This window comes from Panthera uncia, chromosome X, assembly GCF_023721935.1.
Source record: "Panthera uncia isolate 11264 chromosome X, Puncia_PCG_1.0, whole genome shotgun sequence".
In the NCBI taxonomy this organism is placed as follows: Eukaryota; Metazoa; Chordata; class Mammalia; order Carnivora; family Felidae; genus Panthera; species Panthera uncia.
In genome coordinates this window covers 7,468,110-7,492,798 of record NC_064817.1, presented here as the reverse complement: position 1 = coordinate 7,492,798, position 24,689 = coordinate 7,468,110, and the positions used below count along the sequence as shown (strand labels likewise).

Genomic DNA, 24,689 nt, shown 5'->3' with positions numbered 1-24,689 from the left:
CCACAACTGACTAAAAATAATGAGGATCTATCACTGGAACCAGGGATGGGTCGGTTACCCTTCATCACGTGGGGGAGGGTTGCAGAGCTAAACAACGCCAGACCTCTGGAAGGAGGAGGGCAGGGGAAGTGACTGCTAGGTAGGCAACTAACAGGGGCTGCTAACAAAGTTGAGTAACTTTCCCAAGGTCACATGGCTAACTATCGGTAGAAGAGAAATTCCAACTTAGGTTGTCGAAAAGCAAGTTCAGTGGACCTACGTTTACCGGCTGAGTTTAGCTGACAATCTGCCATTGATATGCTGAAAGATACGAAAGGTTAGCAGTTACTTCTGCACTGGTGGGAACCAGATACATGTAGGGAATGTTCCGCTCACGTGGCAAAACGGCAGGCAGAACAGACCACTTCAGTTACATACTCGGCCTTGGGTAGTAATGGAAGGAAAATGTGCCTTGCTGATGTTGTTTGCCTGAGCCAACTGTTGAAATAGCGTGTGTTTCCCTAGCATGTGAACGGGGAGGCGGTGGGGTGGGGGTTGAGATGAGCTGGGATTATTTCAAGTGGTAGGAGGGAGCCATCCCACTTGTATGTTTGTGGGCTTCTCAAAGTTTGAGATAATTCGAAAAACAACCCGCACTGCACCGTGCACATGGGTTTTCTTGTCAACACCATCCTGCTGCTGACCCTGGAAGTTTCACTTCCCCTTAACATACTGTGGCTTCCATTTGGGGATGTGGCATAGCCCTTGGATTGCAAGGGTGGTGGCCTCATTAGCAATTTGTGGAACTCAGTAGCCATCTCAAAAAAGCAAAACCAGTAAGAATGAGACTGCTGCAAAATCCTGTAACGCAACCTGATCTTATGTGGCTTCACCACTTTCTTCTTGTTTTAAGAAGGCCTTCAAAGTGAAGTATCAGAAGGAAATAGTGCCTTTGTTATTATATACCTGTATCTAGAGTGATTTCTCTTAGCCAACCGAAAAGGTGGGAAAAACATTTTGTGTTTGCAGACAGCATTTGCATAAGATTCGAAGGCAAATTTTATCTATGCGACTGACTAATAAATTGCTAATGGCCTTCAGTCCCGGTGGATTTTACAGAATGATTTCACTGATGCTGCAGGAGGCAGGAGAATGAAAGCAAATCTGAAGCCTGCAAGATCCCTGGAGAAGCATCTTCTTAGAACCTAAGTGAAGGGATATTTTGCTAAGTGTGAAGCAAGACAATATAAAATCAGTGTTTAATAATGCTTTTGTTAAGACAATTAGGAACTTTGAATACACTGGAACCTGGTGGTAGGAAGTTTGGTACCGATACGCATTTTGGGCTAGTCTTTTGTTATAGGTTATATATGATTTGGAGGGTATACTGACAATACTTATAGGCAAGACTGATTATATCTAATGTTCCTGTAAGGGCGATTTACGGAACTAATTTGTCAATTGTAAATAAGTTTCTCTTACTATCTAGTGAAATTTATTCTTCTGTTATTCTGAGTAATTATGTGTTCCTGAATATAAAAAAAAGAAGGTTGCATATAAAAAGTTAGTTTTTTCTGACATCACTAATTCAGGTTGGGCCAATTGTCTCACGGAAGATGAGTGTGACACTACCCGATTTGGGGGTGAACAGCTGTTGAAGGTCTTGACGTTGACCTAAGGAAGAAATGACTTCTCATACCTAGTACCTGAACTGTTTGCTCTTTTAAGGAAATGCTATAGCAGATACTAATTTAAGACAGTATTACTACTCAATGGAGAATTTCCCCGTTCTGTTACATACAAAAGTCTTCTAAATAAGATGAATTTATTTTTAAGGAGATAATTGCCTCAGATTTAATTTCGACTTGCTGTAGAACTTTACATTGAACTGTTCATAGACATGAATGGATGACCTTTACGATGAAGATTGAATGAAATATCCCCAACTGGTTTTTCTATTATAAAGCTGATACAGTCAACTTATAGGAGAATTTACAGAAGAATTGAGATCACTCGTGGCTACCTGAGGAAAACAATTAGGCTACAGTTAAGAATAGAGTTATATGACCTAGGAATTCCATTCCTAAATGTCTTCCTAAGAGAAACGAAAACCTGTATCCGTACAGAAACATGTACATGAATGTTTATGGCAACATTATTTGTAATGGCCAAAAAGTGGAAACAATCAAAATGTCCATCAACTGACGAATAGGTAAGCAAATGCGATTCATGCATACAATAGAATACTATTCAGCCATAAAAAGGAGAACAAACTGAGGGCAGCTGGAGGGAGGTGGGTGGGGGATGGGCTAGGTGGGGGATGGGTATTAGGAAGGGCACTTGTAATGAGCTCTGGGTGTTGTATGGAAGTGATGAGCCCCTGAATTCTACTTCTGGAACCAATATTGCACTGTATGTTAACTAACTAAAATATAAATTTAAAAAATTAAAGAAAAGAATGGTAAATGCTTCACTATGGGTGAACCTTGAAAACATGGTGCTAAGTAAAGAATCCGGACACTACAGGCCCATACTGTATGATTGCATTTATATGAAATACCCAGGATAGGTAAATACATAGAGACAGAAAGCAAATTCGTGGTTGCTGAGACTGGGGAAGAGCAGAGTGGGGAATGACTGTTATTGGATATGGATTTGGGAGGGTGGGTGGTGATGAAAACATTTTGCAGCTGATGCGATGGTTGCACAATTCGCTGAGTGTGCTAAAACCCACTGGACTGCAGACTTTAAAATGGTGAATTTTATGGTATGTGAGTGATATCTCAATTTTTTTAAGTGATAGCTCAGGCACAGTTTGAGAGAAAGCAGACCTGGTTGGTAATTCTGGCTCAGTCATAGCAGACATGTATTAAGAAAATCACTAGGTCCCTAGCACACTGCTGGTCATGACTTATAGGATACCCAAGATGATCCCTGGGCTGTAAGTGACTTAGCACAGAGCAGAGCTGCTGTGCGTCGCTCGGGCGGATCTGTGCGGCCAGCTAGAGAGCCCCCATATTTGAAAAGCGCTGCAACGCTGGGGGAAGAAAGGAGAAGAAAAATACTACAGCTGTTTGAATGCAATGGGTAGAATTAGGAGTCTGATCAACTGCCCAAAAAACGTATCAGATTTGGAGACCAATAAAGGCACGAGCCAAATCATGAGAGTGTAGGATACAGATTTCTCTAACTCCACCCCTCATCTAACTTAAAAAGAGAAAGAATTTCCCACCAACTGAATGGGAGAAAAGCCAGGAATCCTGTGAATCAGAGCCCCTTGGATTTCATCCATCTGCATTGCTCTGGAAGTGATTAAGTCCTATGATGAACCAGTGTCTGTAAAGAATGACGCATTGTGTATGTGTCTGTCATTTTGATATTAATTAAAAAGGTATCTAGAAGAAAGTGACTTCCCCGTTCAACGCAGTTTGGGGGTGGTTCCTAAAGCACAACAACATGGTAATTAAAATTCACAATGAAATGCTCAGAGACTGCACGAGCAAAAGCTGTGGCATTCCCAATTGACCCAAAGTATCCTCTCCTGGCAATAAAAGGTGAAAACAAATTAGTGGGAGGCACAGTCTCAGTTAGTACTAAGTGTGTAACCAATGGCAACGAAGAGGTAAAGTAGATATTTGAAAATGTAGTCCCTCCAACAAGTATGCCCTACAATATGTTCTAACCTTGCTCTAACTCTGTAGCACCATTTTCCTCCTTTCTGGGTCAAGGCAATGTGGATATTTTGTGTTATTTCATTATGCGATAAATTCTCAAGTTGCTTTGGTGTCATGTAACTGTACAGTGATTAAATGGATGTGACTGTTCTAGAAAGTTTTGTTAGTTATTAAAAGATACCTATATTAAAATGTCTTATAATATTATATCAAATAATTATATCAAATCATTATAGTGTTGAAGTGCAGTCTAACAAAATTCATTAATGTCCCATCAGACATAAGAAAAGTGTATTTTTGAAAAGACAAGTGAAAGAATTAACAGCGATCAAAAGGTTTAAGAAAAAAAAACCCCACGTTGACACACTACTATGCTATTTTGCCACAAAACAGCCCAAACCATGTTTTTATCACCCTGATGTCAAAATACTTCCAGTTAGGTTAGGATCATATACCCCAGTAAAAGCAGTCAAGCAAATAGCCACTTGGCCTAACTAGACTTTCCACTGTTGATGAGTCATTCCTCATTCTTTAACCTGAATCCCCTGGAGGAAAAGTAGAAAGTTAACCAAGCAGCAAGTGGCTACGGAGCTCCTGCTGGAGGCCTAGTATCTAAGGTGTTGTGGGGGATGTGAGAGCACACGAGGCATCATCTCATTCTTCAGAGGGCATGGATAGCCTATAGGGTGCTGGAAAACCTGTCTTCTACTCTGTCATCTTCAGAGTAGGATCAGCCTTACGTGAAATTCTAAAAAAAAGTTTGGTCCAGGGGCACCTAGGTGGCTCAGTCCATTGAGCGTCAGACTCCTGATTTCAGCTCGGGTCATGATCCCAGTGGCATGGGATTGAGCTTGCATTGGGCTCTGTGCTGTGCGTGGGGCCTGCTTGAGATTCTCTCTCCCTATGCCCCTCTTCCCCACTCATGTTCTCTCTCTCTCTCTCTCTGTTTCTAAAATAAATGTTTTAAAAAAAAATAAAGTTTGGTCCAGGCCTTTATTCATTAATTAGCATGGACCTATTTATCAAGGAGGCTATGCCACCTGCTATACTCCTCAGCTACCCAGAGCCATCAGTAGACTTCTTATCTCCCATTTCTAAGTATCTCCTTCTCTCGTAACGAACCCCTGCATCTTGTTCATACCTCTCATCAAAACTGATGTGGGAGAATTGAATCACAGCGGTGGGACCTCAAAGATCATTTGTTTGGTCTTTCACCCAAAGCAAGAATCCTTTTCTCCACACTGGGGATGGGTGAGCCAATAGTTATCTGCATGAACCTCTGAGCGTTAAGAGTCCCCTCACCCCTAAGTCACTTATCCTTGTGCCAACATTTTCTTTAGAAAGGATCTCCTTGGGAAAGGCCAGGCCTACTCCCTGTAATTCCCATTCAGTCATTTGACATCTTCTCTCTGGAAAGATAGGCCAGATCTACTACTGAATTCGACCGATAGCCAGTCAGCATTTCTTGTATCCCAACTCCAGACAGACTAAACAGCCTCAATTCCTTTAGTGGGCCTTAAAGTTTTATTAAGTGACTTTCCGGAACCTTCCCCTCCCATCCACACTGCCTTATTCAGGGCTTGCTGGATGCATCAGTGTCTTTAGACTTCAGAACAGTTTGTTGGGATGCCTGGGTGGCTCAGTCGGTTAAGCGTCCGACTTCGGCTCAGGTCATGATCTCACAGTCCGTGAGTTCGAGCCCCGCGTCGGGCTCTGTGCTGACAGCTCAGAGTCTGGAGCCTGTTTCTGATTCTGTGTCTCCCTCTCTCTGACCCTCCCCTGTTCATGCTCTGTCTCTCTCTGTCTCAAAAATAAACGTTAAAAAAGATTTAAAAAAGAACAGTTTGCTGCCCCAGGAGTACTCTGGTCTGAATGGAGCCCAGTGCATTATCACTTTTCTTGAGTTGGATCTTCAAGTTCTTTTCATGCAACTCAAGTTTCCTCTACCTGCTTTAGCATTTTTGTCAGACTTCCTTTGGGCCTAGTGGACAGTTGAAGAGCCTTACCTCTTTTTCAAGTCGCTTCTCTCTCTCTGATTAATTTTTGTTATAATTTAAATGCAAACTTCTCTATTGTGTTTGAATCTTTTTGCATTAGTCTCATCCTAAACATTTGGATCTAATTAAATTATTATACATAAATGGAAACTATATTAAAAACCCTAATTCTCTCTTTTATTATCTTATCTATTTTTCCTAGCTTAGTGCCACCTGCGAATTTGATAAGCATGATCTATATTTTCATGTAAGTTTTTGATGAAGATGTTGAGCAAGATGGGGCCAAGTTTCTGCCATTGTAGTTTTGTCCTCTTTGGTAATTTCTTCTTCAGTTCACGTGAATGTACAAGCATTTCTGCTGCATTTTACTGGCTGGTCACAAATGTTCCAGAAAAATTTGCCCAGTACTTGACCGAAATTGATCATTTATGTAAGCCTTCTGGCTCCATGGTAATGGGAGAAAAGGTGATAGATGGTCTGTTGAGGTGAAATATATTGAGACTGACGAACTATTGGGACATCCTTCTATTTGAAAGAACTGTATATTACTGTGTTTACCTATGACTTTGCTCTGTGATAGATCACATTCCCTTCCTAACTAAAATTCTATGGTTAGTAGTCCTTATTTCACCACAACGGATGCCGATGATGATGATAATGATGATCATGGTCATGATCATGATGGTGGTGGTGGTGAACATCTCTCTCTCTATATATATATATCTATAATGTATGTATCTATATATCTGTCTTAAGGTGCCAGGCTCTGTCTTAAATGCTTTCTAATTATCATTTCACATGATCATGACAATAATCTTGTGGGATAGATATTGCACACTGACCCTGACTAGTTTGGACATTCACAACCATTAGGTGCTCTTTGGTAGATTGTGGAAGCCATTAAAGAAGTTCATGGTGGTAAGGCTTAACTAGTGCTCCATCGTATCCCTATCAGGTTTTACGAAAGACCAGATTCTCCCATACATATAACCATTTATTAGCCATCGGGCACCAAAAATCCAACCTCTCTTGTTAACTTGGCACCAAAAACTAAAAAGTTAGACTCTCTGTCCTTTTCGGGTATTACAAGCATCTCTTTGCATGGAAAGTTTGCCTGATGCAGTCCTAAAAGATTGTCGGCTCTTTAGAAATCCCAGGCAGCGACTTGTCTAGAATATGACTGCACCCACTTTACGAGCACACCCTCTCCAGTGATGGGGTCAGAGAGAGTGATCAGAAAGTCCTGAGAGGAAGCAGCGCAATTAGGGAAGAAGGAATTGAAACAAGGAGGGATCTGGCAAAAATTCATTTGGGCTGCTTGCCACGTGTGCAAACGCCTTATCCTAAACTGGGTTTGATCAGCTACCAAGAAATAGGTGTGGCCCATGGGACAACTTAGCCCAGATTAACATATCTGCCATTCTTTTTTTGGCAGGGGGGCGGTATACTCTAGCTTTATTGTTGAGCAAGACAGATTGCTTCTGGTCAAACAAGAATAGCCTAACAGATACATCAACACTAAAGACTTCGAAGCACTGGTCAGGATTGGCAAAGTCCCTGAAAGGAAGGAGTTTAGTTCTTGGGGTGACTTGAAATTCGAACTTCTTAAAATAGCTGTTTTTATTTTAAAATGCTTTTGCTCGGGAGAGAGTACTGTGTGGAGTCAACACCTTCTTCTGTTTTCCACCGCACCATGCAGGTTAACTTAACTTGGATGGAGAAATTATTTTTTGCCTTCTTTCCAAATGCCTGTTAGAGAATACTTTCTTCTGGGGCTTACCTCTGTGTATTGATCAGACTGAACAGTCCAAGGAGCTGTGGCTACCCCAGGAGTGGATTTTTGTTGCAACTTCTGCAATAGCGCAAAGGATGATGCTTTTAACAACCAATACAGATGTGCGTCCTTGCAACTTTCAGGTTGGAAACATGCCAGTGAGGCAGTAGTTTCTAAGCTACCCCAGATGGAGGTGGTGCTGAGTGTGCTTGAACTTGATAACACACTTTGAAGACATTTTGAAAGGTCAGTTAGCATCCAAACTGTATGAAAAAGCAGTATGTCTATCTACACATATACACAGTGTATATACACCAATCTAGATGAACATGATATGGATACATAGTATAAAATTAGCGACTGGTTGATATTTATGTATATTATATAACAACTAAAAGATCGTCCTCAGGCATTTATTATAAGAAATAAACCCAAATCTGCTCTTACTTCATTTCAGATTCCCCGTGGGTGCTAGGATATTTTATCCTTGCGGATGATGAAGTAAGAAAGATGTAACACTAAAGCCGAAGTGTCATTAATGACCCTGTACTGGAGATCATTCAGGTGTGCTGGAATCTCTTCCGGTCCTCTCCCTGGAGGACAGGTCACTGTACTGAGCTTGGCCTTTGTCTCTGCCCCTGCCCTTTGGTGAAACATTGATCAACTGACTTAAGAAGGTATCAGATTTGGGAAACCCTCTGCTCTTTCATGTACCGCTCTGGTTTCCAGTGGTCCCTGTGCTATCTTGAAGGAAATAACAAAAGCTCTGGCTTTCTTCGGCTGAAAAACCTGAAGGCATATTGAATGTACCTGCTTCTGCGTTGCCATTGCTTCACTTGGGCTGGTAAACAGTGTGCATTTTTAAGGCTCCTAGGCAGTGAATATTTTTCATCTCCTCGCAGATTACATCTCTTTTGTTGCAATGGTAGCTCTGTATGTGCGTGTAGAAACTATTCGGGTCTGTAATTCATCAGCTTTTACCAATTCTCTTTGCCATTGATGAGGACAGTAACTTTTGCATGTGTAAGTTTCACTAATCCAAGAGGCCTGTTATGTAATAGAGAGTCTCTCGGTTTGAGAGCCTCTCGATTTGAATATGATGTCACTTAGGTCCCAGCTCTAATCTTGATTACAACTCTTTCACTTTCTGTCCCATGGCTGGGCATCTCCATGTTTTGGCTGGTTGTCCTACAGTTGTATTTTTGGCCTGGGGAGGGCCAGTTAAGAATGTAGATGAACAAGTACAAATCAATCCCCAGAGCAAGAGAACAACAGTTAAAGGACACAGTTCAAGCCTGGATCATGGTTCATCTTTTCCCCCAAGAAAAGACAAAGACACTTCTGCATAGATGAAAACATATTTGCGTAGAACATTGTATGGTGGGGTGTGTGTGTGTGTGTGTACGTGCATGTGTGTGATGTGTCTAAAGTGTCCTAGGGGCATCTGGGTGGCTCCGTCGGTTGAACATCCGGCGCAGGTCATGATCTCATGGTTTGTGGGTTCGAACCCCACATCGCGCTCCACACTGACGGCACAGAGCCTGCTTGGGATTCTGTCTTCCTCTCTCTCTGCCCTTCCCCTGCTCAGGCACACGTGCATGCTCTCTCTCTCTCTCTTGCTCTCTCTCAAAAATAAATACATAAACTTAGAAGAAATGTATAAGGTGTCCTAATGAGTGTGTACATGTGTACGTGAGTCAGGGGAGAGGTAGGTCTGTTACTACATTAATGATGACGGTATTAGTTATTAGTTACCATTAGTTACCATGGTCGTGTGCTGAGTGTTGTACCTGCCGTACGTTTATCTGTGCGACGGTTTATTGTAACAATCACCCAAGCATTTCGAGAATGGAAAGGTGAGGATTGATCTGTCAATGTCTAAGGGTCTCCCAACGTGTGGTCCACAACCGTGTTTGTCAGTGAGTTGTTTGGGCCTCGGCAGGAATTTTCCCACAGAAAGGATGTTCTAACTGGCAGGCTCCCAGGACCGCCCACAAATTCATTGAACCATAACAGAGCTGATGAACACTGTCAGGGCTGGAGTTGGCTTCCAAGTGGGAAGTCAGCCTAGTATTAATAGCACAGTCCCAGCTGCACTGTGGGCCCAGCGGACTTCTGATGGACCCGCCTGGGAACCAAGGCACTCTTGGTTTCATTTATGGGAAATGGATTCCTCGGTGAGCATGGCGGGAAGGGACTACTGTGGAGGCACGAGAATCATGGCTTCCCACTTCTCCCACCTGCTCTAACGCTACCAACACCGGGGTCCAACAGGAAGAGACCAAGGGGAATCCTCCTCCCGCCTTCAGACCTGGGGAGAGCCCGCCCTAGTCCTGGTCCGACTCGCTTGGGCTGGCTGTTCCCACATACAGGATATTTGTAAGTTGGGTGTTTCTAGGTCACCTGTGTTTCATTATGTGACATAGGTATCGATTTTAACATGGTAGCTGTTTATCCCGGCAACGTTAATTTAGAATTTAAGGATGTGTTTTTACTGGAAAAACTTGTATTCGTTTTGACTAACTTCAGCCCCGAGTATGATCTTATGCTTCTTCAGTGGGTTAAAAGTCATTATTTTTCTGCAAATTGAAGGGTGTGCATGGTTGCAGTAAAACATCCCATTTTCTGGCTATAGGAGGAAACAGGAGAAATGTGCGTGAGATTGGAACATGACTCAAAGGTGTGTGAACTGAATATGACCGAGACAAACCTTAAGGAATTAAAAATCGTGGTTGTACTCAAGGGAGCTCTTTTTCACTAGTGTATTTGGAAATATTTCAGGCCGTTGTTTTTCTTCAGACAAAGGTATTCGAATTAGAAGATTTTCCTCCCCTCGGAGCTCTTTGACTATATAAAATTTAAAATGGATTTTTAAAGACTAAATGGCAACCGGTAACTTATTTTCTGTTAATCCCAAGTAAATATTTCTGTGCCGTATCCAAGGTGTCTTCTGGGTGCCTAGGACCCAAAGGGAAACTAATGTGTTCGGTAACTTGATTTTCTTCCTTTTTTTCATTATTCACAGATTGTCAGATTCATCCTGTTTGGGCAGTATAAATGTGGGAACTTGTAAGCGAATAACAATTTTAAAGCATAAATCAACTGAAATGTGTAGGCAAACTTGGCGGATTCTTAGGAGGTCTCTTGATATATCTGAACCGCACTTCTTTATTCTGGGGTTCCACGATTGTGGGACACAATCATAAATGCAAAAGGAAAGGGGCGCCTGGGTGGCTCAGTCGGTTAAGTGTCTGTCTGACTCTTGGTTTTGGCTCAGGTCACGATCTCACGGTTCGTGGTTTTGGGTCACGATCTCATGGTTCGTGGTTTCGAGCCCCCCACCAGGCTCTGCGCTGACAGTGTGGAGCCTGCTTGGGATTCTCTCTCCCTCTCTCTCTGGCTCTCCCTCTCTCTCAAAAGAAATAAACTTAAGAAAAATAAGTGCAAAAGGAAGATTTTAGCACCAAAATTACATACATCTTGAAAATATTGGGCCTTTTCAGCCCCCCCCCCCCCCCGCCAAACGTTGAAAAACTCTCGGGAGTTTGAACTGCTGAGACATGGAACAGAACTCTTCTTCCAGAAGACTTGTTGAGGAAAAATTACATTTTAGGGTTACGAGTATAGAAGTATAACACAAACAATTCCCAGTACTTAACAATCCTCTGTAGATAAGTCTAGATTATCTCTACCATATCTCTTTATTTCATCCAGCCCCATAAGTACATATTTGGGGAAGTAAAAGTGGGTGCACAGGATTTTCAGAGTGGCAGATCTATTTGGAATCATTCTAACCTAATCGCTCATCTTGTAGGAAGGGGAAGCGGAGACCAAGGGGTTCAGTGACTGCGGCAAGGCTCCTGCTAGTGAGGGCGGAGCTGGGCGGGTGATGGGAGGTAATGCTGGGGAAGTCATTGGCTGTTGAAAGTTGTCTCCTGAGTTTACTTACACCTCTTCACTTCACCCTCACAACAGCCTTGCAAGGCACTGGGCCATATTCCAGTTTTAGCAAGGAGAAAACCGAAACATGGGGGATTCTCTAACTGCTCAAAGTCAATAGGCAGTAAAAGGCAGAGAAAGGATTCGAATGCACAGCTTCCCAAGGTCTTGTGTCCCCATTGTGTCCTAGTTCCCAGGCCTCCGTATAGCCTAAAATACAGGCAGCATCCATTCTATATACATGTTTATGTATATCAAGAGCATCTGTATTTGAGCAACCACTCTGGTTACTGAATTTGATGGGTAGTAGTCTGGGACATTTGGTCTCCTTACCTTACTTTTTCTGACAAAAAGGATTATCCTTCTCCTACTGGATTTAATAACATTCCAAAATTTGTCTTCAATTACCACTTCATTTTCTTGTTTGGAAAATGTATACTTTGAAATGTCTAACTCCTCTCTATTTAGATCTAAAGAAGAATGTACTTTTTTCTCTCATTCGGTGATTCGTTCATTGCTCATAATATGGGCATCCTAGGCTTTGGAGGTACAGCTCTGAATAAAATAGGCACACATCTGTGTCCCGGGTGATACTTTCATTCTGCGGTGTCAGGGGATAGCCAGCAAAGAGCAGAAAATAAAGTAAGTGAGATGAGGTCACTGTCCTAGAAACAAAAAATAAAGAAATAAGGTACAATATCAAGGAATGGAGACCCCAGAAAGATGAGGTGAATTCACTCACAGAGAGAGTGAATTTGGGAAGTATTTGTTATCACATTATTGGTTCAGTGAAAAATGCTAGTAAGTGTCTGTTGTTTTTTTTTTTTTTTTTCCAGAGAATTCCTTTCCAAAACCATGATGCTCCAATCCCCACCAGTGGTCTCTGTCACCATCCTCGTGATACATCTTTCCATCCCCCCCCCCTTGTGGCAATCGTTGTTATCTCTGTAGTACAAAAAAACAGGAATAAAATGAATTTCCCACAAATCTAAGGGCGCTGTGAATAGGGAGCAGGACGAGCATAGTGCCTTCTCTACTTTTCTCAAGCATCTAATTCATATTTACAGGGTAGGAGACTAAGTCTCAAAATGTTGAAGTGACACGCCCAGAATCGAGTGGTGCTCATTATTTCATTTATCTAACGAGTTCTGGATTGAGTTCTTACAGTGGGCCAGGCTACTGAGATGGACCCAGGAGATTCGACAGGACTCACAGGAGATGGTCTCTGGTCTAGAGGCACATAAAGGGACCTCTGACCCCTACCCGGTGCTCTTTCTCCTATACCATGATGGAGAACTTCTCTGTTTTCCGGGGTCTTAGATGAATGAGAATGGAGTTCCCATTTATCTTTATATTTCCCACTCTGCACTTCAAGTAGATAATAGCCTCATCAGTCTTGAAGGAAGCGGTCAATGGGACACCACTGAGTAGCGATAGCTTCCTCATAATTATATGGAAACATTTTCTTTCTTTCACTATGAAGACAAACTTGATGTTTATGAATCTCTCCCTTGAAGAGAAAGGTCCCCAGATGCTAATCCGTGGAGTGTGCCTACCAGCCATTCTGTCATTTCTCATAGTTCTCCGGGTCCACAGGGATCTCCGAGAGGATTGCAGCTCAGTGAGTGTGTGGTTATTCCATTATCTAGGGGTGGGGCTCACATTTCCATACGTGGCAGTGGCCGGCTGGTACCCCAAATGCTTGGATGGAGTGGAGTGGAGGCAATTGCTCTCTTGGCCATTGGGTATGCTAGGGTCGTTTCCCCATCTTTCCCCCATAACAGGAATGCCACGGGCATTTCAGTTCCTGTTCTGTGTTCTCGTCTTCACCTGCTTGATTAGAATGATACTGCTGTGGATAATATAGACTTTGAATCTATATCAGCTTCCTAAGGAAACACGAACTCAGATCGAACTACAGTGGACACTCCACCGAAGTTCAAAGGAAATAGGATTCCGGTTGCCTTGGCAACCATAGCTCGGCACTCTCTTTGTTTTATTACTTACTGTTTTCCTATTTTGTGATCATTTTGAGGAGAAACAAAGGAAATCATATCAGTAGGGTCTCATTTTCAATTTATGAGGCTGCTGGGAATGGCACAGCTTTATACAGCTACAAAAGTACCTTCTTTTCTTCAAATTTCTCCAAGCACTGGAAAGTCCAGGCATGTGAAATGAAGTAAAAATGGGCTATTACTTATGTTGAAACATAAATGTCATCTTTACTCTCTATAAAGGTAATTATTTGTAAAGGACTAAAAGAAATCATTTTTATATTTCTCTCTAGCATACAGCTATGACTTCTATATTTCTTCAAAAAGGGAAGGATTCTTGGTCAATGAATTTCCATAGGTACTTTCACATGTAATGCTGTTGTTCAACTACAAACAGCTGTACAATTAAAATAGTTTTACTCTAGGAAAGGGCCAGTTTGAGAGACTGTCACACAGTAACAGTTTAACATGTTAAATTATAGATCGTCAATACATCCTCTGTCAGGTTTCCTTTGTAGGCTACCTCAATTATTTATGTATTTTTTAATTTATTTTTCACTTATTCATTTTTGAGAGACAGACAAAGCATGAGTGGGGGAGGGACAGAGGGAGGAGGAAACACAGAATCCGAAGCAGGCTCCAGGCTCTGAGCTGTCAGCACAGAGCCTGACATGGGGCTCGAACCCACAAACCACGAGATCATGACCTGAGCCAGTCGGACGCTTAACCGACTGAGCCACCCAGGCGCCCCTACCTCAATTTTTTAAAAGACAAAAAGTGGTAATTAATATTTCAATTGTTATAATTGGCTTATTGGTGTTAAAAGAAAATATAGAATACATGTATATTATCATTTGACTGCAATACAAAAAGTCATTAAAATTTTTTATTTTGTCGAATCACTTATGATTAAGCTTCTGTGGGAAGATTTTGTATGTTAATACTCTAGGACAGGAGTTCGGAAAGTTTTTTTTGTAAAGAGCAAGATGGTAAATATTTGAGACTTTTGGCAGGGGGACCGTAGGGGTTTTGTTGTAACTACTCACCTCTGATATTGTAGCTGAAAGCGTCCAGAGACGATATGTAAAGGAACAGACCAGGCTGTGTTAAATTATTACTGTATTTACAGAAACAGCAGACTGAATTTGGCCCGCAGGTTGTAGTTTGCCAAATCCCCCACCAGGAGAAAAATTATTCTCTTTACTTATCTGATTACAACCCACACGTGAGTCTAGTGCTTTAAGCAAATTGGTACCTTTATTTTTTTTTAATTTTTTTTAATGTTTATTTTTGAGAGAGAGAGAAAGAGAGAGAGAGAGAGGGCATGAGCGGAGGTGGGGCAGAGAGAGAGAGAGAGAGGGAGACACAGAATCCGAAGCAGGCTGCAGGCTCCGAGCTGTCAGCACAGAGCCCAACACGGGGCTCGAGCCCACAAACCGTGAATTCATGACCTGAGCCGAAGTCGGACGTTTAACCCACTGAGCCACCCAAGCACCCCTACAAATTGGTACTTTTACAAGATGTGCCTACAGGGCTGTCCTCATACTCCCTTTTGTGTAAAATGTCACAGTTGCTACCACATTGGTTTCTAGAGATGGAGAGAAGTACAGGAGGGGAGAAGTTTGCTTTGTTTAAAAGCTGGTAGAACGTTTGACGAAAATAAACGAGTAAGATCTCCTTACACACTGGGCAAGCTTAACACTGGTCTTGAATGTCAAAGGCCTAGTGTCCCCTCCCTGCAAAATGCCAGCAATGTACACAGAGCCAGGCACTGTGAGGTGGGACCCCTTTGCCTCCAGCTGGCCTCTCCTTCCCTATGTTATCTTTATTTCTCCTCCAGAGACTTCTCTGGTGCTTTGTCCAAACTGACTTTAACATACTCTTGGTTTCAATCAAATATCTCAAACACTGAGAAGTATAAAAACTAAAAACACATCTGTATATTTGTTGTTCAGATTTGATAACCATTAACATTTGGTATTGCTTGCTTTGGGTATTTTGATCTTTTTTTTTTTTTTTCAAAAAAGAAATAATACATGTGGATACAACTGAAGCTGATACCACATTTCTAATGTATATGATTCATCTACATGCTATCAATTTTCAAAGGGGCAATTTATTTTCAGATGAATTTGAATCCTTTCCTACTTATTAAAATGAGTTATCAAGAGCCAAGAGGATAGAAATATTAGTGATTCTCTTTTAGATGTGCACATTATTGTTGGTGCATGGTGGGACTAGTTTGATCTGATCTGATATGGTTCTCTGTCCATCCAGAACTAAATGACACTCCTGGTTTACTCTCAAGACAGACTTTGCAGATTCCCCACACCTCTTGCCTATTGTAAATGAGGTGTGCGTTCAAGAGATAGTAAAGATAAATCATCCTGGTTCATAATAGAAGACTGGATACAGCTTTCCATTTCAATGGCCACTTTTTCAAGCGCAGTGTTTTTCTCTGCTGCCCTTAACACACTTAGTGCTTTGAGGAACAAGTGTTTTTACAAATATTCTCCCTTCGATCCTTGGGACATCCTATGTGAGGGTTAGAACAGATAGTATTGCACCCATCTCCCAGGGAAGGAAATTAAGGCACGGTGATGTCAGTACAGTGTTTGTAGGTCTCAGCTGCACCTCAGCAGCACCTAGTGAGCTTTGAAAAAGTACCTAGAGATTCCTGAGCCCTACCCAGAGATCTGATACAACCAGGCCGGGATGGACCGTGGCATCAGTATTTTTAATGGATTCCACTGTGCAGCCAAAGTGGAGAGTTCCCAGTGGACCAGTAGAACAGGTCCAAATCATTTAACCCTACGGTTCTCAACTGGGGACTACTTACCCCTCCCCGGGGACATTTGATAATGGGACATTTTTGATTGCCACAGCTTTGGGGGGCGGGGCGGGGCGACTGGCATCTAGTGGATAGAGAGCAGGGCTACTGCTAAAACATCCTGCAGCCTGCCTCCAACGGAGTACTATCTGGCCCTGAATGCCAATAGCCCTGAGGCTGAGAAACCCCCATTTAACCTGTACGTGCTGGGCTAAAGTGTCTCTGACTCTAAGCCATTGCTCTCTCTTCAGACCCAAGCTGCTAGGTCATTCAAATTAGTCGTCTTCCTATTACTGCTCCAATAGCTTATATTTTAAGTAGGTTGTTCTTGGAAGCTAAAATGTTTATGATGACTTTAGTTTCTCAGGAACTGGGTGATCTTGTGTGAGAACTACACCAGGATCCGCAGAAATCCTTTTGTTAGAATACCAAAAGTAACACAAAACTGACCAATAAAAACCCCTCACAGCATCCAAAAGAAGAGAGGAGCTATTTCCCAATTTAAGTGTATGTATGGTTGATCCTAAATAAGAAATGTGTATTGAAGGAGTGATTATCAGACCTGACCATGGGGTCAATCCCCGGGGGGGGGGGTAGGTGTGTGAAAACAGACTCCCGGACCCCCACTCCCAGGAGTGTCTGATTCTGTAGATCGGGGGTGGGTTTCAAGCACTTGAATTTCTTTTTTTTTTTTTTTTTTTACTTTTTAAAATGTTTTTATTTATTTTTGAGGGAGAGAGGGAGGGAGGGCATGAGCAGGGGAAGGGCAGAGAGAGAGGGAGACACAGAATCGGAAGCAGGCTCCAGGCTCTGAGCTGTCAGAACAGAGCCCGACGCGGGGCTCGAACTCACCAGCTGTGAGATCACAACCTGAGCCGAAGTTGGATGCTTAACTGACTGAGCCACCCGGGCACACCCCCACACTTCTTTTTTTTTAAGGTTTTATTTTTTTATTTGTGGGGGGAAGGGCTGAGAGAGAGGGAGAGAGAATCCCAAGCAGGCTCCACGCTGTCAGCGCAGAGCCCTATGCTGGGCTCTATGACATGAACTGAGATGGTGATCTGAGCCGAAATCACAAGTTGGATGCTCAACCAACTGAGCCCCCCAGGCGCCCCTGCTCCCACTTCTAAGATCAACAGGAGCTGGCTACAGTGAGCTTCGTGTGAAGAATGTGCATAATGTTACGAACACGCAACTCTCCACCTGATCAGAAATGAAAAGATGCCAGTTCGGTGAGACATTTCACAATGCGTCTGGCTAATGAGAGCATGTTTCTGAAGGTACCTGATACACCTTCTTCAAGTTATAAGTAGATGCTTAGATGAAAACACAAATGACCTGAACCAATTTTTTCCTTCACTTCGGATTCCTTGACATACGATCGTGGAAGGGTGGATAGATAGCTAAAATTTCAGCCAAATGTATTGCCCATCTATAAAATAACACACCTAAAATAATTAGAATATTAGCACGGGTGGCCAAATAATTTTAAAGTGTGGAATTAGAAACCTATTTTGCGTGTTTCAGAAACAAGTCAGTTATTTTCCAGTCCATCGACCAGTGACACTTTACAGACAGCAGGGATTGAGATGGTGTGTTTTGTGACTTTCTTAAACTCGCCTAAAGTCAGATACTATAGCATATTTTGTAGGTGAAAAATCTAAACCCCAAAGTGGCAGAATTCAAGAGTACCTGTGCCTTATTTTCTACAGCAAGAGCTCAAGGCAACTATAATATCCTCTTATCTTTGCCTCTTACATATTTTCTGAATCCCTTGATAGTGAAGATTTTTTTTTAATTTCTTTCTAGAACCTGGCACATTTCCTAGTGCATAGCGAGTGATAATTACATGTTCGTTGCATTTACTTAAATGGGTATACAAGAAGTCTGTGCATTTCTGTATTTCATGAATGTCAAATAATATATTTTAGTTCCATTTAAATTTAGGATCCTCACAAAGAGAATCCAGTCCATACTGTCCAAAATGCAAACTTTTCATTGTGAGCAAAGGATTAAGAAAAACAAAGGGAAACTATGGGAGAATTTTCCAAGAAGTAAGCACTCCTTTGCCCTGGTATTGATGATATATATGACAGTCAGCAGTGATAAGACTTCCAAAGGATAACTAGATAACCCTGTATTGTAAAATATAGCATATATGCATATATATGCAATATAGCATATAGCATAATGTTATAGCATAACATTAAAACTACTGAGAGAACACATAAAATCTAAGGATCGAAAAAAAACCCATACCTATTAGCATCATACTGCTGTTGTGTGTTTAAGAGCAAATTGGGAGGTTGCTATGGCATTGACTCATGCGTGCATAGCAACAGAACGAGCTCAGTGATTCAGCTCGATAAAAGAGGAAATTAGCTCACCATTTCCCTTTCCCCAAATCGGAGTCAGATATCCAAATATTTCATTTTGAAATGGTATATCCATCAACATGTTCTAATGGATAAAAGTCAATAGTGGGGGTTGGGGGAATGGTCACAAGATAAAAAACGTATGCCATGTGCTTATTTTAGAGTGTACAGTTCATGCCTAAAGAATCTATTAATATTGTGAATTCGATAGAATGGAGTTTCTCAGTGGCATATGTTGGGTGAATATACAATGATGAGTAATAATTTGGCAAAATGCAACAATTTATCAGCCTATATAACTTCATTCTAATGAAAGTTGATCGTGATAATATTTTGAGAAAGAAACGTTGTCCAGCTGTGAAACTATAATTCTCTGTGTGCAACAGCCCTCCAGGGAAGGGATAGATTTTGCCAGCATAATATGTGAAGTTTAGTCATTATCAACTGCACAAAGCAGAGGTCAGCTGTGGGTGTATATGTGGGAGGCACCATTATGAAATCAGTCCACAGCCTCTGCACCACAGGGGTGAGCCAATACAAACAGAGCCAAGTGTCTCAAATGCTGACATTTTATCACATGATTATTTTAAATATTATTTTACCACTGTCTTTGCTCGTATTGTTTATCCTCCACATCTTTATTTTGTTTCCTTTCTTTGCACTGATAAATGAGAAATGAGGAAGTATGGTTTGAGTCAGTGCTTAACCATGAACACGGGAAGTTAACTGACCCCCCCCACCCCCGCCTCCCAAAAGAGCTCCTAACTGGTGAAGCTTGGATTCTTAGGTTTGCTCCGAGTTGACTTGGGTTTTGGAAACATCATAATTTTAATCATTTATTTTCCGATTTACATACAGTAAACTTCTTCTTTTGGGGAGTACAGTTCTATGAGTTTTGATAAATACATAGATTTGTATAACTACCACCACAACCAGGATACAGAAGAGTTCTGTCACCCCCACCCCCCTGTAAATTCCTTCATGCTACCTCTTTATCGTCACCCCCTCCCTTACCCCCCAGGCCCTGGCAGCCACTTATCTGTTGAGGCCATTCTATTTTGACCGGTTTTCTCTTCTTCATTCATGCAACAACCATTTATTGAGAGAACGACGTTCTGGACTTTGAGGTGCTAGGGATGAAATGGCAGACAAGACTGACATGGAGATTTTCGTGCAGACACAAGATGGTAAACGATAGGAAATCTGTAACTCCAAGTTGTGGTAAGGGCTGTGTAGAAAACAGATTTCTGCTATAACAGATATCAGAACACGGAATCTCATTTTTAGGTAGAGTGTTAGAGAATGTTGCTCTGAGAAGGTGGCATTTAATCTGGGGACGGAAAGAGAAGAAGAAGTCAGCTGTGTGAAATGGGCAGGGGGTGAAGGCACATGGGACAGTCATTCCAGGCAGAAGAAACAGCTAGGCCTAGCTCAAGTGTGTATACTTTATTGCAGCAGGAAGCCACTGGCTTGGGATGCATCTTTATTTAGGGAAGATGTGATAGCTGTTTTGAGTTATGTGTAGACAATTGATTGCTGGGAAGCAGGAATGGATGCAGGCTGGTCATTGGGCCATGGCGATCATCCAGTTGACTGTTGATAGAGGACCGGGTTTGGGGAGCAGCTGTGGAGATGGAGAAAGGATGGGTTCGCAATGTGTTCTAGAGGCAGAGGGCTGCAGGACAGGAGGCTGATATAGGAAAAGAAGGAATCAAATGCAACTCCCAAGTTCTTGCTTGAGCACCTGGGTCAATGACTGTGGGGTGGGAGGAATTAAGTTTAGTTCCTGGACAGTTTTAAGTAGACAGACCCATTAAATAGCCACATGGAGATATGAAGCCCCCGAATGGAGATATGACTTTAGAATTCCGAGGAGAGCTAGAAGCTGGAGAGAGAAATGTATGCCATCGTGTAACTATTAATTATTTATCATACCATTAATATATAATGAAATATATTTTATATATTATTAACATACTTTTGCTATAGTAATGTAATTTCAATCCATAGCATATATATTGATTTATTCACTGATACTTCTTGAGGGCTCACAATGAGTAAGGTTTAGATGCAGAAAGGGAAATACGATGATAAAGAGAAACCTACATGATCCGAGGCAGGCTGGCAGGAGAGATAGGACTTTTTAAAGAGTCACACATGTATGTGTAAAATTTGAGTGACATTAAATTCCACTAAGGCAAGCATTCTGTGAGGGGGGACAGTAGAGAGATTTGATTTAGTTTGGGTGGCACTGGGAAAGGCAAGGTTTAGGAAAACCTTCCCCAGCACTGCAGGATGGGGAAGAGGGGAGAGTGTTGGGTCAAAGAAAGAGCATGGATGAAAGATCATGTGACAGAAGACCAGAGATTTTGGTTCTCAGATGTCAGATCTACTGGGATTCCAATTTAGAAGTCCAGGAATGCAGCCCAGATTTTCACAAGCACCTCAGGCAATTCATTTCTTCAACAAATATTCATTGACCACCAAGGTATGCCTAGGACTCTTTCAGGTTCTGGGAATTCGGCAGTTAATGTCAAAAATGTGCATTCCCTGATGGAACTTATTTCTGGTGAGTCTGAATCTGGAGGTTTGTAGATCCTGAGCACATTCTTGAGAAGGTTTGACTTGAGGCATTAGCCTAGAACAGAGCCATGAGACATGCCATCATTTAGAGCTTGAAAAAGGGAAGGGCAGCAGCAAAGAGGCTAGATCAAGTGGCTAGTGAAGGCAGAAGTGAGGAAAGTGATGTCTTTGCCAAAGCTAGGGGGGAAACAGATGCAAGATGACGGTCAGCTCAGTCTAATTCTGCTGAGGCATCAGGTAGAGTGGAGGCAGAACAGTCCCCCTGAATGTTGCAACATGGTGATCTCGACCAAACCAGTTTTATCTGAATAGTGGCAGTAGAAAACAGACTGAGTCTGATTAATGAGTGACCGAGAAGCGAAACATGGTAAAGTGAGTAGATATTGGCAATTAGAAAGCAAAAAATGACTGATGAATCTGGAGAAATTTGCCTTCAGCTTGGGGCTTCATTACTGTCCTGCGGGAGAGACTTGTGGCAGTGATGAGGTTAATCATCTTCTCTTAGCCTAATTTGCCCATCTTATAGGAGGAAAGCCCAAGATTGAGATTAGTGAGGATGAACTGGGGTAATCTGTGCACGCAGTGAGTACTCACTAAAAGTAACAGCTCCTGGGGCGCCTGGGTGGCTCAGTCGGTTGAGCATCTGACTTCAGCTCAGGTCATGATCTCGCAGTCCGTGAGTTCCAGCCCCGCGTCAGGCTCTGTGCTGACAGCTCAGAGCCTGGAGCCTGCTTCAAATTCTGTGTCTCCCTCTCTCTCTGCCCCTCTCCCACTCATGCTCTGTCTCTCTCTCTGTATCAAAAATAAATAAAAACACTTAAAGAATTTTTTAAAAAGTAACGACTCGCATTGGTAGAGTGTTATCTATTACACTTTACACATGATATAAACTTCTCATTAAGTAACTTATTAAATATCAAGTGAAAGCAAGAGTAAGATCAGAATTATTAATTGATTGTCAAGGGAGGAATTAGGGGAGGTCAAGCAACTTGCACTGCTAGTAAGCTGTGGCCCCTGGATGTGGAATTCACGTCTTTTGACTCGGTTCTGTGCTGTGTTTGCTTCATTTGGTGTTATAATTTTATTCCTCTACAGATATGTAATCTGTTCATGTAGAGACCGAGTATTCGTCCACTTTTGATCCGCCCCCCCACCCCCCTCACTTCATTGAGCCCAGCGTCTGGCACAGGCAGAGTTCTCCATCGTGAGTGGACCCTTGGTTCCACCTTCTTGAGCTGCTTTTATTTCTGATGCTTCCGTTGGTATTCAGGAGAAATGCTTTTGATCCCAGACACCCGAGCTAATTCGGGTACACGTATCCACAGTGGAGAAGATGGTTACAATAAACAGAGTAAGGGCGGAGAAAGTACTTGAACATGATGGTAGAAATGGAAAATGTACCAATGATCGTTGGGTATCATTCATACACATATACATATGGTGCCTAAGGACGGTGGGCTCCCGGAGTCTTGTGGAAAGCTTGGATGCTGTCTGTCATGTCTTGAAAGACAAAGAGATTCACTCCCAGATTCCTTCCCAAATCTCTTTGGTTGGGTCACTTGAAACTGCCATTTTTATAGGTCCCCAAATGGTGACATGCTGGCCATTTCATTCGGTTCAGCCAAAAAGTGTGATCCCAACACCGTAAGTGAAGAGGTATGGATAGCGGGAGAACTTCTTGTTGGTTTAAAGCTTCGTGCGTTGGTAGAAGTCCGGAAGGATATGTTAAGGCCTCTCAATTTTGTGAGCCAGACCAAAGGCATTCTCATTCCCAAGTCTATTTGAAGGGTATCTTGGATGAGAGACTGCGGCATCATCTATTTATTACCTTCCATGCTTGGTGATTATTTGAAAGGAAAGGAAAAGACCTTTAAATCTGGAGTGATTGTCTAGACAGTCCTAAAATAGCTGCTCCCAGGTGCAAAGGAAGCAGTAAAATGCAGACAAAGCATGAGGGTCCTTTGCCAAAAATACAGTGTGTTTGAACTTTCATTGGCTCCCTGTAAATTCCAAAGTAGAAAATGGCCAGAAGACTAAATCGCAATAATCATGATCATTAGTTACTTTAACTTACCACCACTTACTTCACAGCGAGGTGTTCTTTGCAAGCTAAATTAAATTAAATATTTTTAAGATGATTATTTGGATAATTCAGAGCTAAAATAGTCCCAGCTAAAATATTTAGCTGAGTGAAACACCTGTGCAAGCTTTAATTTAAAATATACAGAAAATCGACTTCATTTTTACTTCACTGTGGGGGTATTGTCATAAAAAAAACAAGGTAGTTTATGTAATTCCCCACAAAGTCATATTGCATTGAATAGCGTGAGTGCAGCGAATAAAATTGCATTGAATCAAAAAGCATTTCTGGTTAAACTGTGGTATAGTCATACCATAGAATACAATTTGATCATAAAAAGGAATGAACTATTGATACACTCAACAATTTGGATGGATCTCAAGGGCATTATGCTGAGTGAATAAAGCTGGTCAAAAAAGGCTACATGCTGTATGATTCCATTTATATAACATTCTCGAAATGACAAAATTATAGAAACGGAAAACAGATTAGTGGTTGCCAGATTTAAGAAGGTGTTAGGTTGAGAGGGAGGTGAGAGTAGCTCTAAAGGGGTAGCATGAGGGATCCTTGCAACAATGGAATGTTCTATGTCTTGACTGTTGGGGTAGTCACGTAAATCTACACATGACAAAATTGCCTGGAATTAGACACGCACACACATTCACACACCCAAATGAGTGCACGTAAAACTGGTGAAATCGGAATAATGTCTTTGGATGGTATCAATGTCCGTTTCCTGGCTGTGACATTGTACTACAGTTATGCAAGAAGTTCCCCTGGGGGAAGCTGGGGGAAGGGTACAGGAGAGCTCTCTGTATTATTTCTTACAGCTGAATGTGAATCTGTAATCATCTCAAAATAAAAAGTTCAATTTAAAAAATGCATTTTCTCAAAATTGTTGAAATCGCTCCTTACATATTCACACCACTAGATATCAGATGGGGGGGTCCTCTGATATCACCAGCAAGCCACACCACACGTATGTCAGGGGGTGGGGTTTCTGCTCTGTGGACGAGGGAATGCATGTACCCTTTGGAACATTTTAGTTTGCCTTGTGTTTGTTTGCATCATTAGCATTTGCAAAGGAAGGTGAGTACATGTGTACATCTCTTGAGATTCACCAGCTCTTAAATGTAGGAGTAAACCGGATGCCATGGGGAGACTCTGTCATGGGAAATAAACAAAACAACTGGAGAGTCTGAGTTTTTTCCGACAAGGCATATTTCTAAGAGGAGTTTGTTAATGAGGATAGCAGTAGCAGAAAGGGTCGCGGAGCGTGCACATGGGTCTAGTTCTTGTGAGAATGCAAAATCTGTTAAAGGAGCTGAAATGAGTGGATTAGAATGAGAAGGAAACATATCATTTGGAAATGTACTTAGGTACTTGGCTCTTATTGATTTAGCGATATGCTCGGTTTTGTTTGTTGTTCTACCTAACTTCACAGTCTCAACGTAAGCCACAGCC

At 42.0% G+C, this 24,689-nt stretch overlaps 1 protein-coding gene across 6 annotated transcripts in view; it reads left to right on the top strand.

Annotated features, from left to right (window-relative positions):
• ARHGAP6 (Rho GTPase activating protein 6) overlaps positions 1-24,689 on the top strand; it is a 449,480-nt gene that overhangs the window by 275,500 nt on the left and 149,291 nt on the right. Inside the window, exon 1 of one of the 6 annotated variants that reach the window (XM_049643424.1) lies at positions 5,705-9,803. The exons of the other annotated variants lie outside the window; for them this stretch is intronic. The gene's annotated coding sequence lies outside the window, so the exon portion shown is untranslated. Of the gene's footprint in view, positions 1-5,704; positions 9,804-24,689 lie in introns of those variants that run through there. 6 annotated transcript variants of the gene reach the window in all.